Source organism: Hyperolius riggenbachi, chromosome 5 (assembly GCF_040937935.1).
Source record: "Hyperolius riggenbachi isolate aHypRig1 chromosome 5, aHypRig1.pri, whole genome shotgun sequence".
Classification (NCBI taxonomy): domain Eukaryota; kingdom Metazoa; phylum Chordata; class Amphibia; order Anura; family Hyperoliidae; genus Hyperolius; species Hyperolius riggenbachi.
This window is the reverse complement of record NC_090650.1, coordinates 424,037,138-424,052,429: the sequence shown is the minus strand read 5'-3', so window position 1 is coordinate 424,052,429 and position 15,292 is coordinate 424,037,138. Positions and strand designations below refer to the sequence as shown.

Below are 15,292 nucleotides of genomic sequence, written 5' to 3'. Positions count from 1 at the left end.
TGTACACTGTACAGTGCTGCAGAAGATGTCAGTGCTATATAAATACATAATAATAATATTGTAGGACATTAGGCTATGACTATGGTAGTATTAGATTGTGAGCTCCTCTGAGGGCAGTCAGTGGCATAATTATGTACTCTGTAATGTGCTGCAGAAGATGTCAGTGCTATATAAATACATAATAATAATATGGTAGGACATTAGACTATGACTATGGTAGGATTAGATTGTGTGCTCCTCTGAGGACAGTCAGTGACATGACTATGTACCCTGTACAGTGCTGCAGAAGATGTCAGTGCTATATAAATACATAATAATAATATTGTAGGACATTAGGCTATGACTATGGTAGGATTAGATTGTGAGCTCCTCTGAGGGCAGCCAGTGTCAAGACTCTGTACTCTGTAAAGTGCTGCAGATGTCAGTGCTATATAAATACATAATAATAATATTGTAGGACATTAGGCTATGACTATGGTAGGATTAGATTGTGAGCTCCTCTGAGGACAGTCAGTGACATGACTATGTACTCTGTAAAGTGCTGCAGATGTCAGTGCTATATAAATACATAATAATAATAATAACATACCTCCCTACTTTTTGAGATGAGAAATAGGGACACTTAAGCCACGCCCCTGTCACAACCCTGATCACACCCCCAACACACCCCTAGTCACAGATATCATACAGATTTCATAAGAAAAATGTGTTATTCTATAACTCAGATCACACTGGTACTTTGTATCCTGGTTCATTTTCCTTCATATTAGCATTTGAAAATTAGAAATATATACAGTAAGTTTAAAAGGTGGGAATAAAGTTTAGAGTCAATCAAACACATTTTTAGTAGAGAAATATATATATTTACATAGAAAGAGGGACAAAGTCCTGAAAGAGGGACAAATGAGGAAGAAAGAGGGACAGAGGGACAGGGCTCCCAAAGAGGGACAGTTGGGAACTATGAAATAATAATATGTCAGGACACCAGACTATGACTATGGTAGGATTAGATTGTGAGCTCCTCTGAGGACAGTCAGTGACATGACTATGTACCCTGTACAGTGCTGCAGAAGATGTCAGTGCTATATAAATACATAATAATAATATTGTAGGACATTAGGCTATGACTATGGTAGGATTAGATTGTGAGCTCCTCTGAGGGCAGTCAGTGGCATAATTATGTACTCTGTAATGTACTGCAGAAGATGTCAGTGCTATATAAATACATAATAATAATATGGTAGGACATTAGACTATGACTATGGTAGGATTAGATTGTGTGCTCCTCTGAGGACAGTCAGTGACATGACTATGTACACTGTACAGTGCTGCAGAAGATGTCAGTGCTATATAAATACATAATAATAATATTGTAGGACATTAGGCTATGACTATGGTAGTATTAGATTGTGAGCTCCTCTGAGGGCAGTCAGTGGCATAATTATGTACTCTGTAATGTGCTGCAGAAGATGTCAGTGCTATATAAATACATAATAATAATATGGTAGGACATTAGACTATGACTATGGTAGGATTAGATTGTGTGCTCCTCTGAGGACAGTCAGTGACATGACTATGTACACTGTACAGTGCTGCAGAAGATGTCAGTGCTATATAAATACATAATAATAATATTGTAGGACATTAGGCTATGACTATGGTAGTATTAGATTGTGAGCTCCTCTGAGGGCAGTCAGTGGCATAATTATGTACTCTGTAATGTGCTGCAGAAGATGTCAGTGCTATATAAATACATAATAATAATATGGTAGGACATTAGACTATGACTATGGTAGGATTAGATTGTGTGCTCCTCTGAGGACAGTCAGTGACATGACTATGTACCCTGTACAGTGCTGCAGAAGATGTCAGTGCTATATAAATACATAATAATAATATTGTAGGACATTAGGCTATGACTATGGTAGGATTAGATTGTGAGCTCCTCTGAGGACAGTCAGTGACATGACTATGTACTCTGTAATGTGCTGCAGAAGATGTCAGTGCTATATAAATACATAATAATAATATGGTAGGACATTAGGCTATGACTATGGTAGGATTAGATTGTGAGCTCCTCTGAGGACAGTCAGTGACATGACTATGTACTCTGTAATGTGCTGCAGATGTCAGTGCTATATAAATACATAATAATAATAATAATAATAATAATAATAATAATAACATACCTCCCTACTTTTTGAGATGAGAAATAGGGACACTTAAGCCATGCCCCTGTCACAACCCTGATCACACCCCCAACACACCCCTAGTCACAGATACCATACGGATTTCATAAGAAAAATGTGTTATTCTATAACTCAAATCACACTGGTACTTTGTATCCTGGTTCATTTTCCTTCATATTAGCATTTGAAAATTAGAAATATATACAGTAAATTTAAAAGGTGGGAATAAAGTTTAGAGTCAATCAAACACATTTTTCAGTAGAGAAATATATATATTTACATAGAAAGAGGGACAAAGTCCTGAAAGAGGGACAAATGAGGAAGAAAGAGGGACAGAGGGACTGGGCTCCCAAAGAGGGACAGTTGGGAACTATGAAATAATAATATGTCAAGACACCAGACTATGACTATGGTAGGATTAGATTGTGAGCTCCTCTGAGGACAGTCAGTGACATGACTATGTACTCTGTAAAGTGCGCAGAAGATGTTTTGCACTTCATCAGTGATACAGTTCTCTAGATTGAACTCCTGTGAAGTCCACAATGCAATATAATAAGAATAGTTTGCTGGCTAGCTACACATATACATATACTGTATATATAGCAGCTGACAGAGTTGGACAGTTGTGGAGGGAGGGAGGAGGGCTGGGCTCTGTGAGGGAAGCCAGCAGCACAGACAGGTCACTACACACACACACACAGCCATTTCCTCCATCACACTGAGCTCACACCCTCCTCTCCTTCCCCTCCTGTATGAGAGATGTGTGCAGGGGGAGGGAGAGCCATGCTCTATGCTGTTTACAAGGCGTTCCCAGCTGACCCACTCCAGAACCAACCCCTTCATCCCTTCCACAGAGCCTGGCCCAAGGGGACGTGCTGGGGTGGGGCTCCGCCAGACCCATATAACCCCCTCTCTGGGATGAGAGAGGATTAGAGTTAAAAAAAAAAAAAAAAATCACTGAGTGGATAGCAGCATCTGGGGACAGACTGTCATCTGGCTAAGAGAGGTAAGTCAGGGCCACCGGGCCTTTAAGGGAAAGCTTCTGTGGAACTACAAGTCTCAGCATACACAACTATTGATGGAGCTACAAGCCTAGTTGTCCACGGGAGCGCGAGCGCTGCTTCTGCGTTTCCTCGCGTCGTCGTGGGTGCCACAAGGATGGCGGCACCGGCGGGCACGAGGTGCCTATCGGCACGCGGGACAACTTGCCTCTTCGGTCTATTGAGTTAGCCGATAAACGATATCACCTCCCAAGTTAGTGCGATAACTGCGTTACAATACTCCACTACGAGCGTTGCCAATGTCGGACGTGCGATTCATTTCTCTTTGTTAACTATTTCTGCGCTCTCGAAGACGATCCGTGGATTTTCCAGCTGCTGTCGCTGCTTCTGTCAAAATTGATACATTACTGGCTTTTTGCCTTTTTTTTATTTTATTTATAGAAACATTTTACATTGTTGTTTTGTTTTTCTTCTTTTTACCTTTTAACCACCAGCAGTTAGGTTGTTTATGTTCTTTTTTAGAGTGGTTTGCTGTTTTGTATTATACATTTTTCTCTGTTACCTCCTGTTTGGGCTGAGTTATGTAGTAGTTCTGAAGTATATATATTAACCCTTCTATAACCTACAGACACAGAAGTCTAAAGCGGAGTTTTATTTAACCTCTCAGTGACCAGACAGCCGGACAATATGACCATTTATGTATGTATGCTCTGCTGACATGTTTTGCAGAACTTTACTAAACAATTTGCATCGCTCCCTGTTCCTCAAAGGCGCCAATAGCCTAGTTTAGAGAGAAGACAGTTAAAGGTAACCTAAACTGAGAGGGATATGGATGTTTCCTTGTAAACAATACCAGTTGCCTGGCAGTCCTGCTGATCTCTTTGGCTGCAGTGGTGGCTGAATCACACACCTGAAACAAGCATGCAGCTAATCCAGTCTGACTTCAGTCAGAGCACCTGATCTGCATGCTTGTTCAGGGCTGTGGCTGAAAGTATTGGAGACACAGGATCAGCAGGAGAGTCAGTCAACTGGTATTATTTTAAAAGGAAAAATCCACATCCTTCTCAGTTTAGGTTCCCTGTAACTTACCAGTATGTTTTTGGGATGTGGGGGAATGCAGAGGGGGCGGGACTTTTGAGATCACACAAGCTCTGTGTGTAGATAGAAGCCTTGCTGGGTACTGAGTCCAGGATCTCAGAGCTGCAAAGGCAAGAGTACGAGCCACAGAAATGCTGAGCTCGCCATCATGTGGTGCAAGCGATGGCAGCAGCGATCGCAGACTGTTCGGCCGTTCAGGGGTTAATCGGGAGAGGGGCGGGAAATGAAGTAGCTGTTCGATGGTCGGAAGTGCTGGAAGGGATTTAACATGTTGAGGAACGCTTGTGCAACACGCAACTAACAGTATCATATTTTTCTGGTGAAAATGGAAGGATACAGTCAGGGATAGGGCTTGTTTACACTGCAAGAGTCTTTCTAAGCACTTTGTGATTTGAAAAGCTCTTGCTAATGTAATCCCATGTGTGTGTTCACACTGGAGCGATGTGATTTTATAATAATCCCCCAGAGCACTGAGATTTTCAAATCACTAGTGCTACAAAGCTTGTGCAGTGTGAACCTGCCGTAATGGTGCCCAGAGCCGGGACAAGGTCCTCCAGCACCCAAGGCTGAGACACCAAAGTGCGCCGCTCCATCCCTTCCACCCCAGCCGTCACACACTGATTGCTATTAGACTAAGAGGCACCCCAGGGCCCCCAACCTCCTAATGTCTAGCTATCTGGCTTGCAGTCACTGCCATGTATCCCCTTTTCTTATTTCTTTCTGCTTCAGGGCTCGTTCCCACTATCGCGAATCTGCATGCGTCCAACGCATGCAGATCCGCACATGTAATGCAAGTGGATGGGCCTGTTTCCACTGTAGCGTTGTTGAGGTGCGTTTTTTTCAGCGGGAAAAAAACACACAAAAGAGCCAACGATTTCGCCTGCGTCGGGAATCCGTGCGAATCGCCGCTAATGTATTTAATAGTAAAAACGCATGCGTTTGTTACATGCGTTTTTACCCGCGATTTCGCGTGCGATTTCGCACCTTTTTCAATTTTATTTAGCCCTGGCAGTGTCATGGTTAATTTCGCATGGCACCCTGCCATGCGAAATCGCATGCGAAATCGCGGGTAAAAACGCATGCGGAAACGCATCCGCATGCGGTTTTACAAGCGTCGGAATGCGGCCGAAATCGCGTCGCAACAGTGGGAACGAGCCCTTAAACACAATTAAGAATGACAGCTGAATGAATTGTGCGCCCCCTCCTACACTGCGCCCTGAGGCTGGAGCCTCTCCAGCCTATGCCTCGGCCCGGCCCTGATGGTGCCCATACATGGTGCAATTCAATTTTAAAAACAATTCCAATTTATTTGACCAAAACAATTGAATAGAATGACAATGTTTTTTTTTTTTCTTTATTGAGAAAAAACAAATAACTATTCAGATTTTTAGATACAAATCTGATTGGACATGTTGGAAAAATCTGGGTGATTGTTTCTGAAATTGTATCGTGTATGGTAGCAACGAAAAAAAAAAAAAAAAAGTAGGATCCCCAGAGCACCGTGGGATAGATAAAAGCTGGTATATTTTATTGAAAAAACCACATACAGTGACACGGGAAGCCACAGGAACAACAAGAGTATGGTAGATTGTATACGCAAATACTATCAGATAGGGCCCTTTTCCACTAGCAATCGCTAGCGTTCGCGCTAAACGCTAGCGATTGCTGAATCGCAAGTGCAGGAAACTTCCCGGCGATTGCGTTCACGATTTTGCTATGCAATGCACTGCATAGCAAAATCGTGGCAAAGATCGCTCCGCGGTGCGATCGCGTTTGAGTCAAAAACGAATCGCAGTAGTGGAAATTACCTACCGTGATTCCTATGTTAAAAAGCAAACCGTAGCGATTTCAAAATCACTAGCGGTTTGTGATTTTGCGATTCAGCATCGCAAACGCCGCTAGTGGAAAAGGGCCCATAAACTAACTTTTTGTAAATATCTCATCATGTTTCTCAGATTTTCAGAAAAATCGAGCATTTGTGTATGGTACCTAGAAAATAATTTTTAAAACTATTTAACCAAACGGAATAATTGACCGAATTTCTCTGATCGAATAAAAATTTAAAAAATTGTACCGTGTATGGGCACCATAAAAGGACAACTGAAGTGAGAAGAATATGGAGGCTGTCATATTTATTTCCTTTCAAACGATACCAGTTGCCTGGCAGCCCTGCTGGTCTATTTGGCTGCAGTAGTGTCTGAATCACACCAGAAACAAGCATGCAGCTAATCTGGTCAGATCTGACAATAATGTCAGAAACACCTGATCTGCTGCATGCTTGTTCAGGGTCTGTGGCTAAAAGTATTAGAGGCCGAGGATCAGCAGGGCTGCCAGGCAACTGGTATTGCTTAAAAGGAAATAAATATGGCAGCCTTCCTATCCCTCTCATTACAGTTGTCCTTTAACGTAGCCACTAATAATACAATGCTGATTGTACAATCTTAAGGTAGCCATACATCTAGCGATGATGATTCGACCAAGAGCCAAATCTCTCTGTGATTGAATCAGATTAGAGAGAGATCTGTCGGCTGCCCAGACACCGCAGGCTGATTCCTGATCGATTTCAGCATTAAAGATCCCGGGAATAGGCCTGCAGTGTATGGGCAGGGAATCGGCCTGCGGTGTATGGGCAGGGAATCGGCCTGCGGTGTATGGGCAGGGAATCGGCCTGCGGTGTATGGGCAGGGAATCGGCCTGCGGTGTATGGGCAGGGAATCGGCCTGCGGTGTATGGGCAGGGAATCGGCCTGCGGTGTATGGGCAGGGAATCGGCCTGCGGTGTATGGGCAGGGAATCGGCCTGCGGTGTATGGGCAGGGAATCAGCCTGCGGTGTTTGGGCAGGGAATCGGCCTGCGGTGTATGGGCAGGGAATCGGCCTGCGGTGTATGGGCAGGGAATCGGCATGCGGTGTTTGGGCAGGGAATCGGTCTTGTGAAGCCGCATGAAATATCATTTTGAAAATAAGAAAGTTAGTTTTAAAATTTTTGATCATTTTGAAAATTAGAAAGTTATTGTTTAAAAAAAAAAAGAAGCAAATTTCCTCCAGGCTCATAAGCTCGTCTGAGTCCCATGCCATCCTCCCGTGGTCTGCCATTCACCGATCAGCCCCGGTAACAGCACAGTCATATCCAGTCTGGGTCTTGTGCGCATGCGCGGAAGGTCTGTGCAAGCATGCACACAAGCCCCAGACTGGACGCGACTGAGCCAGTTACCGGGGCTGATCGGGGGTGAACGGCAGACCCCGAGTGGATGGCGTGGGGCTCAAACGAGTATATGGGGCTGGAGGAAGCCCCGGGTAAGTATCGATTCTTTGGAAGTTTTCATCTCTGGCTTTAACGTTGGGCTTCAGGAGGAAGAGGAGTGTTTGGGTTAGGGCCCGTTTCCACTATCACGAATCCGCATGCGTTGTCCGCATGCGGATTCGCATAGCCAATACAAGTGGATGGCCCTCTTTCTACTTGTCAGTAATCCTGAGCGTTTTTCTGTGCGGGAGAAATCTGCACGGAAGAGCCCTCAGAATTCGCACCCCGCACACTGCTATGCGAATTGCCACTAATGTATTTAATAGGGAAATCTTATGCGGTTTTGGCATGCGTATTTTACCGCGATTTCACATGTGATTTCGCATAGAAACTCGCATAAATACTAACCTATGCGAAATCGCAGTAAAATACGCATGGGGAATCGCACCCGCATGCGATTTCGTCAGCGAGGAATCAGCGGCGATTCCGCACCGCACAAGTGGAAATGGGCCCTTATAGGCATCGGAGGGGGAGGGTTCTGTGTGAGAGTAGGGTTAGGTTTACTTCTAGTAAAATATCGGTTAGACATACTAATGTTTTACCATCATCATTTGTTCGTTTTCATTTGGCACCCAATTCACTACCCTATTTATCATTTAGACTTATATCGGTTTCACCTGGCGCCCATTTTTCCTTGCACCCCTATTTCATGCACGCTAGGTAGAAGCCTTTCTTACTCCTTTTATACACCTGAACAAATCGATTTATTAGTAGCAGACCAGTGGCGTAGCTAAGGAGCTGTGGGCCCCGATGCAAGTTTTACATGGGGCCCCCCAAGCACTCTTTACATAACAATTGATACGGCACACCAAAACCTGCCAATGGTAACTACAGTGTCAGAGGTGCAAGAAGGGGATGGGGAGCAGTTTGTTAATGATTACCACTATTCAAAGTATCTATAGAAGATATTATTATGAGCACAGGACCAATAGAGAGCTAATACTGTAGTAAAGGGAAGGCCCTTTGGGGCCCCTCTGGCCCAAGGGCCCCGATGCGGTTGCTACCTCTGCACCCCCTATTGCTACGCCCCTGCAGCAGACTGACATTTCTGAAAGCAGATTCCTGTTAGAAACACTGTGGAACGCCAGCATATAAAGGGAGGTGTGGTCCGGTGATTCAAAGACACGCTTTTTATCAAAATAACCCAAACTGATTCAGTTAAAGTGGTTCCAAGGCCAGATAAATCCATCACTAATGACCTTCTAACATACATGAAGGCCTGGAACCCACTAAAGAGCTTATTTGAGGGTTTCGGGAGCGCTTTAATTCACCAGCGATTTCCCTAAACGCTCTGCCAATCTAAATAAATGTTACAAATTCCACATTAGCGATTGTGATTAGCAAAATCGCAAATGCAGAACATGCAGCATTTTGCAAGCGTTTGCGCTTCAATGTAAAGTATTGAATCGCTGGCAAATTGCTCATGAATCGCTGCGCATTGCGATTTATGTGCGATTTTAAATGACTGCAAACTGCAAAATAAATTATAAAAAAATTTAAATGACCAATCAGAATTAAAATCGCTAATCGCAAATTACTATACAATGGCTGGCAAAAAGCTTACACTTCTTGAAATCGCTACCAAAATCGCAGGAAAACGCTCAAGAAATTGCTTACAAAACGCTAATTAAAAACGCTAGCGATTGCATCAGCGATTTGTAGTGGGTTCCAGGCCTAAAGGGAATCAGAAGCATTTTTAAAAAAAAACAAAAACATATACTTACCAGGGAAGGCTCTGGGTCCTATAGCCATCTCTGGCTCCCCTGTTAGTAGTCTCCAAACCCATCGGTCGGAGACTGCTCTCTGCCGCTGCAGTAGGCTCCGGAAGTCTCTTGCGCACTCGTGCATGTGCAGTACGGAGCCACCTGTCTTCGGGAGCACTCTGGCTCCAGAAGACTTTAGAAGCCTCCCGCAACTGGAGATTTGGGGACCAGGAGAGGAACGGAAAGACGCTATGACAACTTACATGCATTTTGCATTTTTAGGTTGCATTTTGCGTTTTTTTGAAGTTACGTTTGCATTGCGAGATGGTGGTAGCCTGAATTTGGTACAGGAACCCACTTAGCAATAGTTTTCAAAAGTAGGTGAGGTTTAGCTAATATCTTGTACTTAAAATGCTTTTGGTGCAATACAGTCAAAGTTTTTTGTTTAGTTTTTCCTAACTCAGATCTTCTTTAACGAATAATTGAATAACTTTACCAAATAACTGTAAAAAGTTTTTTTGCAAGTTTTTAAATTCATAGCTTCTTCATCAGGCATGACGCAGACATGGATCAGGACCATATACAGCCCCGGTATCCGGCACCAGCAGGGATCACCTAATGCCGGATACTTGTGCTTGCCGGTTGCTTGGGCAAGCGGCCTAAAAAGCACAAACCTTCCCTCAAATACTAACCGAGCATCCAGCGACGTCTAGCAGCCTTCCTGCCGCACCTAGCGATCTCCTAGAGGCTTTCCGGCTCCCCCCGTGCATGCAAGCCAGTGTGTCAGCTGACCCACATTGAGTCACGTGACATGCCGACTTGCATGCAAGGACACCGGAAGCCGCTGGGGGCTGCAGGAAGGCTGCTAGATGTAGCTGGAGGCTCGGTAAGTATCTGGGCCGAGGCAGAGGCGAGAGAGGCTCCAGCCTCAGGGCGCAGTGTAGGAGGCCCCCGGCTCACTCAGCGATCATTCCCCTATTGTGTTTGAAGCAGAGAGAAATAAGAAAAGGGGATACATGGCAGTGACTGCAAGCCAGATAACTAGAGATTAAGGTGTTGGGGAGGTTGTGGGCCTTGTGGCTCTCTCAGTCTAATAGCAATCAGTGTGTGACGGCTGGGGTGGGAGGGATGGAGGGGCGCACTTTGGTGTCTCAGCCTTGGGTGCTGGAGGACCTTGTCCCAGCTCTGGTAAGTATTTAAAAAGTCTCCAAACCCACTGAAAGCAAAGTCCCCGTTATTATTCAGGCATGCTTTATTAATTTTGACAAAAAAAAAAAAACAATCTGACAAGCTCAAATATTGCAATATGTAGGGCAAAACTGAAAGCACTGAGTTTTTCTCAACAAAAGCAGAAATTCCCCGTAATTGTGACTTGCAGGCGTGTAGTCCGGGGCGTGACTCAGACACTTCAGAAGGCAAAAGATCAGCAAGACAGCCAGGCAAGCAGAAACGCTGAAAAGGGAAGAAAGAATAGAGGTCAAAGGAAAAGTCAAAGCTAGTGGCTGCCATATTTGTTTCCTCTTAAGTAATACCAGTTGCCCGGCTGTCCTGCCAATCTTCAGTAGAGTCACACACCTGAAACAAGCATGCGGCTACTGTGGTCAAACGTTACATGAAGCTCCTGATCTGCATCTACATCCTGGGACTGATATGCAGATGAAAGAAGGATTGTAACTGGTGACCTCAAGCCCAAATACTTCCTACAAGAGAACTTGGGGCACAGTTTTATTTCTGATTCACAGGAGGACTCCGAGCAGGATCATCCATAAGTTCAGATTTCCAAGTAGTGAGGGTTTTTTTGGGTAATTTTTTGCATTTTCTGATTGGTCCAATGCTTCCGAGTTCTGGGATTGGGCTAAAATTACCGAATTGCAGTAATGCAGTATTTCCGGAGAAATCTGATTTCCCAGCTCTGTTTTCCAATTTCAGAGTTCCAATCGGAAATTTGGATTTCCGATCAGAAATTCACAAATTTCAATTCCGCGAAATCGGAATGAGCATCCCCTGGTATTGCTGTACCCAAGCAGGACATCTGTACAGTGACTGTAGGGCCAAAAAGATCATTAGTGAATCATTTCTGGTGACAGTAAGGGCTGGAACCCACAAGAGCGTTTTTTTGAGCATTTTGGCAGCGCTGCGATACGCTAGCGTTTTGCCAAAACGCTCAGCTAATGTTAATGGATGGGGCAACTTCCACAGGAGCGTTTGCGTTTCCCAGAAACGCAAACGCAGGACCTGCAGCATTTTGGGAGCATTGGCGCTTCAATGTAAAGTATTGAAACACTAGCAGAAACGCTCAGCAAAACCTAAACTGAGCGGTTTTGCGGTTCAGCACACTGTAACAAAATTAAAAATAATTCACAGGACCAATCAGGATAAAAACGCAAAACGCTACACAACCGCTGAGCAAAAAAATACAATGTTGCAAAACGCGACCGCAAACGCGCATGAATCCGCTTGCAAAGCGATCAGACAAAACTCTAGCGGTAGCGTTTTGCGTTTGCGGTTTTCAGTGGGTTCCAGGCCTAAAGGAGCATTTGTACGGACTGGTCAGACTAATGTTATGCAGAGGTTAAAGTAAGCGTATTGGGAAGTGGTTACTGTTCAGGGCATGTTCTAATAATGAAGGGGGCCCCAAGGCAAAATTAACCCAGGGGACCCACAACAGACACCCGCCTGACCAAAAAGCAGCATTAGTGGTCCTTTGTTGCAGCCAAATTACCCTCCTGCTGCTGACCCTCCCTCCTAATCTCCTACCAACTTAAGGTGGCCATACACTGGTTGATTTGCCATCAGCTCGACCAACAGACAGATCCCTCTCTGATGGAATCTGATCAAAGAGGGATCGTATGGCTGCCTTTACTGCAAACAGATTGTGAATCGATTTCAGCATGAAATCGATTCACCATCTGTGAAGCTGCCGCTGCTGCCATACATTACTTGATCCGGCCGGTGTGAGTCCCACGGTCTCTGCTGTCTTTTTCTCCGCTCTGGGCTCCAGCTTCACTGTACTTCCTGTTCGGGGAAGTTGAAACAGTAGAGGGCGCTCTACTGTTTAAACTTCCTGCCGGGACAGGAAGAAGTGAAGCCTGCTGGACTTGGAGCCCAGCGGAGAAGAAGCAGCGGTGACAGCGGGGACTCGCGCCATACGGATCAGGTAATGTACTGCCGCTAGCGTCGGTCGTCGGGCATTTGAATGCCGCTATCAACACACTCCCGACCCGCCGGTGATCGAGCAAAATCTTCCGCATTGACAGGAACGACGGGTATCGACGGGAACGATCGATTTAGGACGGAAATCGATTGTTCAGTCAGTGTTTGCGTGACGATTTCACACCTGCCCACGAACACAGGCACTTGAAACAAAAAGAAAAACCGAGAGCCCAATATAGTGCAGTAAGTCTAACAATTGTTGGCGAAATAATTAACAGATGTGGATATACTCACAAACACGGGTTACCACATAGGCAACCACTTGAAATGCAGGTGGGGAGCATTAGAACCTGACCCCACTCAGGTTTAAGAAGTCGCTCTCTGTAGATAGAAAGAAGGGGACAGTCCCCTCCACCCAAGGTGGACTATATACTGTGCAAATTTGGACAGAGGCGCCAGGCAGGTTAAAATGATCTAAAAACAACTAAAAAGGAGGAGTACAGGTGGACTTACCTCCTGAAATGATGGACAATCGAGATTGTTCAAATCGCAAATAACAATTTATTTTGGCACTCCGCAACGCGTTTCGCAGGTATAGCCCGCTTCATCAGGCAAGGAGTGCAAGCTCAAAAAGGTCCAATAGAGGCGCATTGCCACTATTGGACCTTTTTGAGCTTGCACTCCTTGCCTGATGAAGCGGGTTATACCTGCGAAACACGTTGCGGAGTGCCAAAATACATTTGTTTGCGATTTGAACAATCTCGATTGTCCATCATTTCAGGAGGTAAGTCCACCTGTACTCCTCCTTTTTAGTTGTTTTTAGATCATTTTAACCTGCCTGGCGCCTCTGTCCAAATTTCCACGAACACAGGTAAGGGCCTGTACACCCTGCTGCAGTTGCGCTGCACTTTTAAAATCGCATGCGCTTTTTAATCCCAAGGTCTTTTGAACAATCATGAAAATCGTGAAGACCTGTATACACTGGTGTAATGCGATTTTTCTATTCTCATGAAGGCTTTACGATTTAAAAATCGCATGTGATTTTAGAAGCGCAAGCGCAGCTGTGTGTACAGGCCCTAAGACGCTACTCTGCCAAAGACTCTGCAGAGGCCCCGGGTAGCAACAGTTAAGATGGGGTGGAGACATCTTGGGGGCTCCTACAGGCTCTGGGGCCCTGGGGCAATTGCCCCCTTTGCCTCTATGGTAGCACCGGCCCTGAGCGCTGCTTCTAAGGAACGTTATCCTGGGTGGGAATTTTTTAAGGTGTTTCAATGCTTAACTGACCACATAAGTATTTATACATTTATACCAGTCCAACACCCCAGCTCTCCTTCATTGCTCTCTCTTTTGCTCTTAAAGGACAACTGAAGCGAGAGGGATATGGAGGCTGCCATATTTATTTTCTTTTAAGCAATACCAGTTGCCTGTCTGCCCTGCTGCTCCTCTGCCTCTAATATGTTTAGCCATAGACCCTGAACAAGCATGCAGCATATGAGGTGTTTCTGACATTATTGTTAGATCTGACAAGATTAGCTGCATGCTTGTTTCTGGTGTGATTCAGATATTACTGCAGCGAAACAGATCAGCAGGGCGGCCAGGCAATTGGTATTGTTTAAAAGGAAATAAATATGTCAGCCTCCATACCCTTCTCAGTTGTCCTTTAAAGAGTGCCTTTGATTTTCAAAATGGGAAAAGTTAGATACTCACCTTAGTAGAGGGAAGCCCTTCCCCCTTTCCCCTTCCACCTCTCCCTTCCAGCTCTGGGACTCCCCAAAGCTCCTCAACTTGAGCTTGTTTTTCAGTTGCTTTAATATAAGTAATTATCTGTATTAAAACAAAAAAAAATTGCTAGCAGATAAGCAGCAATGGGGTGCATGCTGATGAAATCGTGGTTTTGCAGGATTTGTGTTTGTGGAGAGGGAACAGCCTCCGGCCTCAGACAGCTTGTTCTGGGTGTAATGTTCCTGATTATCATAGCCTGGTTGGCGGCCGTAGAGGTGGAGCGTGTATGAGAGGGCACATGGGTTATGTCAGCCTCGGGCCGGGTACATGCTACACGCGGCCTTGTGCGCCCGTCTGCTTAGAGAATGCTCCTTTCACTACACAAAGCAGGCCTGGAGGTGCTACTTACATCTATCGATCAGCAAGGCCCCCGCGGGAGACTCGCGCTCCAACGTGACGACTAATTACGATAAAACATTTCCACCGATTTGTCTGCGGTTACTTTATAATTTGATGGGGCTAGAATAGAGAAAAGAGCTGTTGTTGTCGGACTCCACCCGACATCCAACATACAGCCCTGCACTATGTGCTCTACAGTATATGGACAGGGTGGCGGAGAAGCTATTAACTAATGTTGTGTATACACATTCAATTTGGATTGGCAAATCGCTGGCCAATTTTACCACCTGCATGTAGTATGGCAGATTTTGAATACAATTTATGAGCCGCTCTGAGAGACAGTTAGGCCTACTTTACACTACAAATTGCAATCGCACGTGTTAAGCGCTTTTGTGATCGATTGTGTGAAGCGATACCTGGCATTTTTTTAGCTATTTCCATTTTTTACAAGCATTTTTGTATGCATTTTGCTTTGCGATATTTTTGTGTGCAGACAAACAGGTAGTGCATTCTTTGAGCCGGAACTGAATGTCTTTTAAGCAAATTTGCTTGCAAGCGCTCACAAAATCGCTGATCAAAGCGATTTTAAAGGGATTTGCGATTTTTTTTTTTTTTTTCTACAGTATATCTTGCATTCAAGCGCAATTGCCCAGAAAATGGTGCAGTTCCCGCGTCTGCGATTGAAAAGACAACTCATCGCTCATCACTTACTTAGTTTCTACACT

At 44.8% G+C, this 15,292-nt stretch overlaps 1 protein-coding gene across 1 annotated transcript in view; it reads left to right on the top strand.

The window, feature by feature from the left end:
• The first annotated feature begins 3,089 nt into the window (after window positions 1-3,089).
• Window positions 3,090-15,292, top strand: part of NDRG1 (N-myc downstream regulated 1) — a 101,871-nt gene continuing 89,668 nt past the window's right edge. The window contains exon 1 of the mRNA XM_068238047.1: window positions 3,090-3,195. The gene's annotated coding sequence lies outside the window, so the exon portion shown is untranslated. The remainder of the gene's footprint in view (window positions 3,196-15,292) is intronic.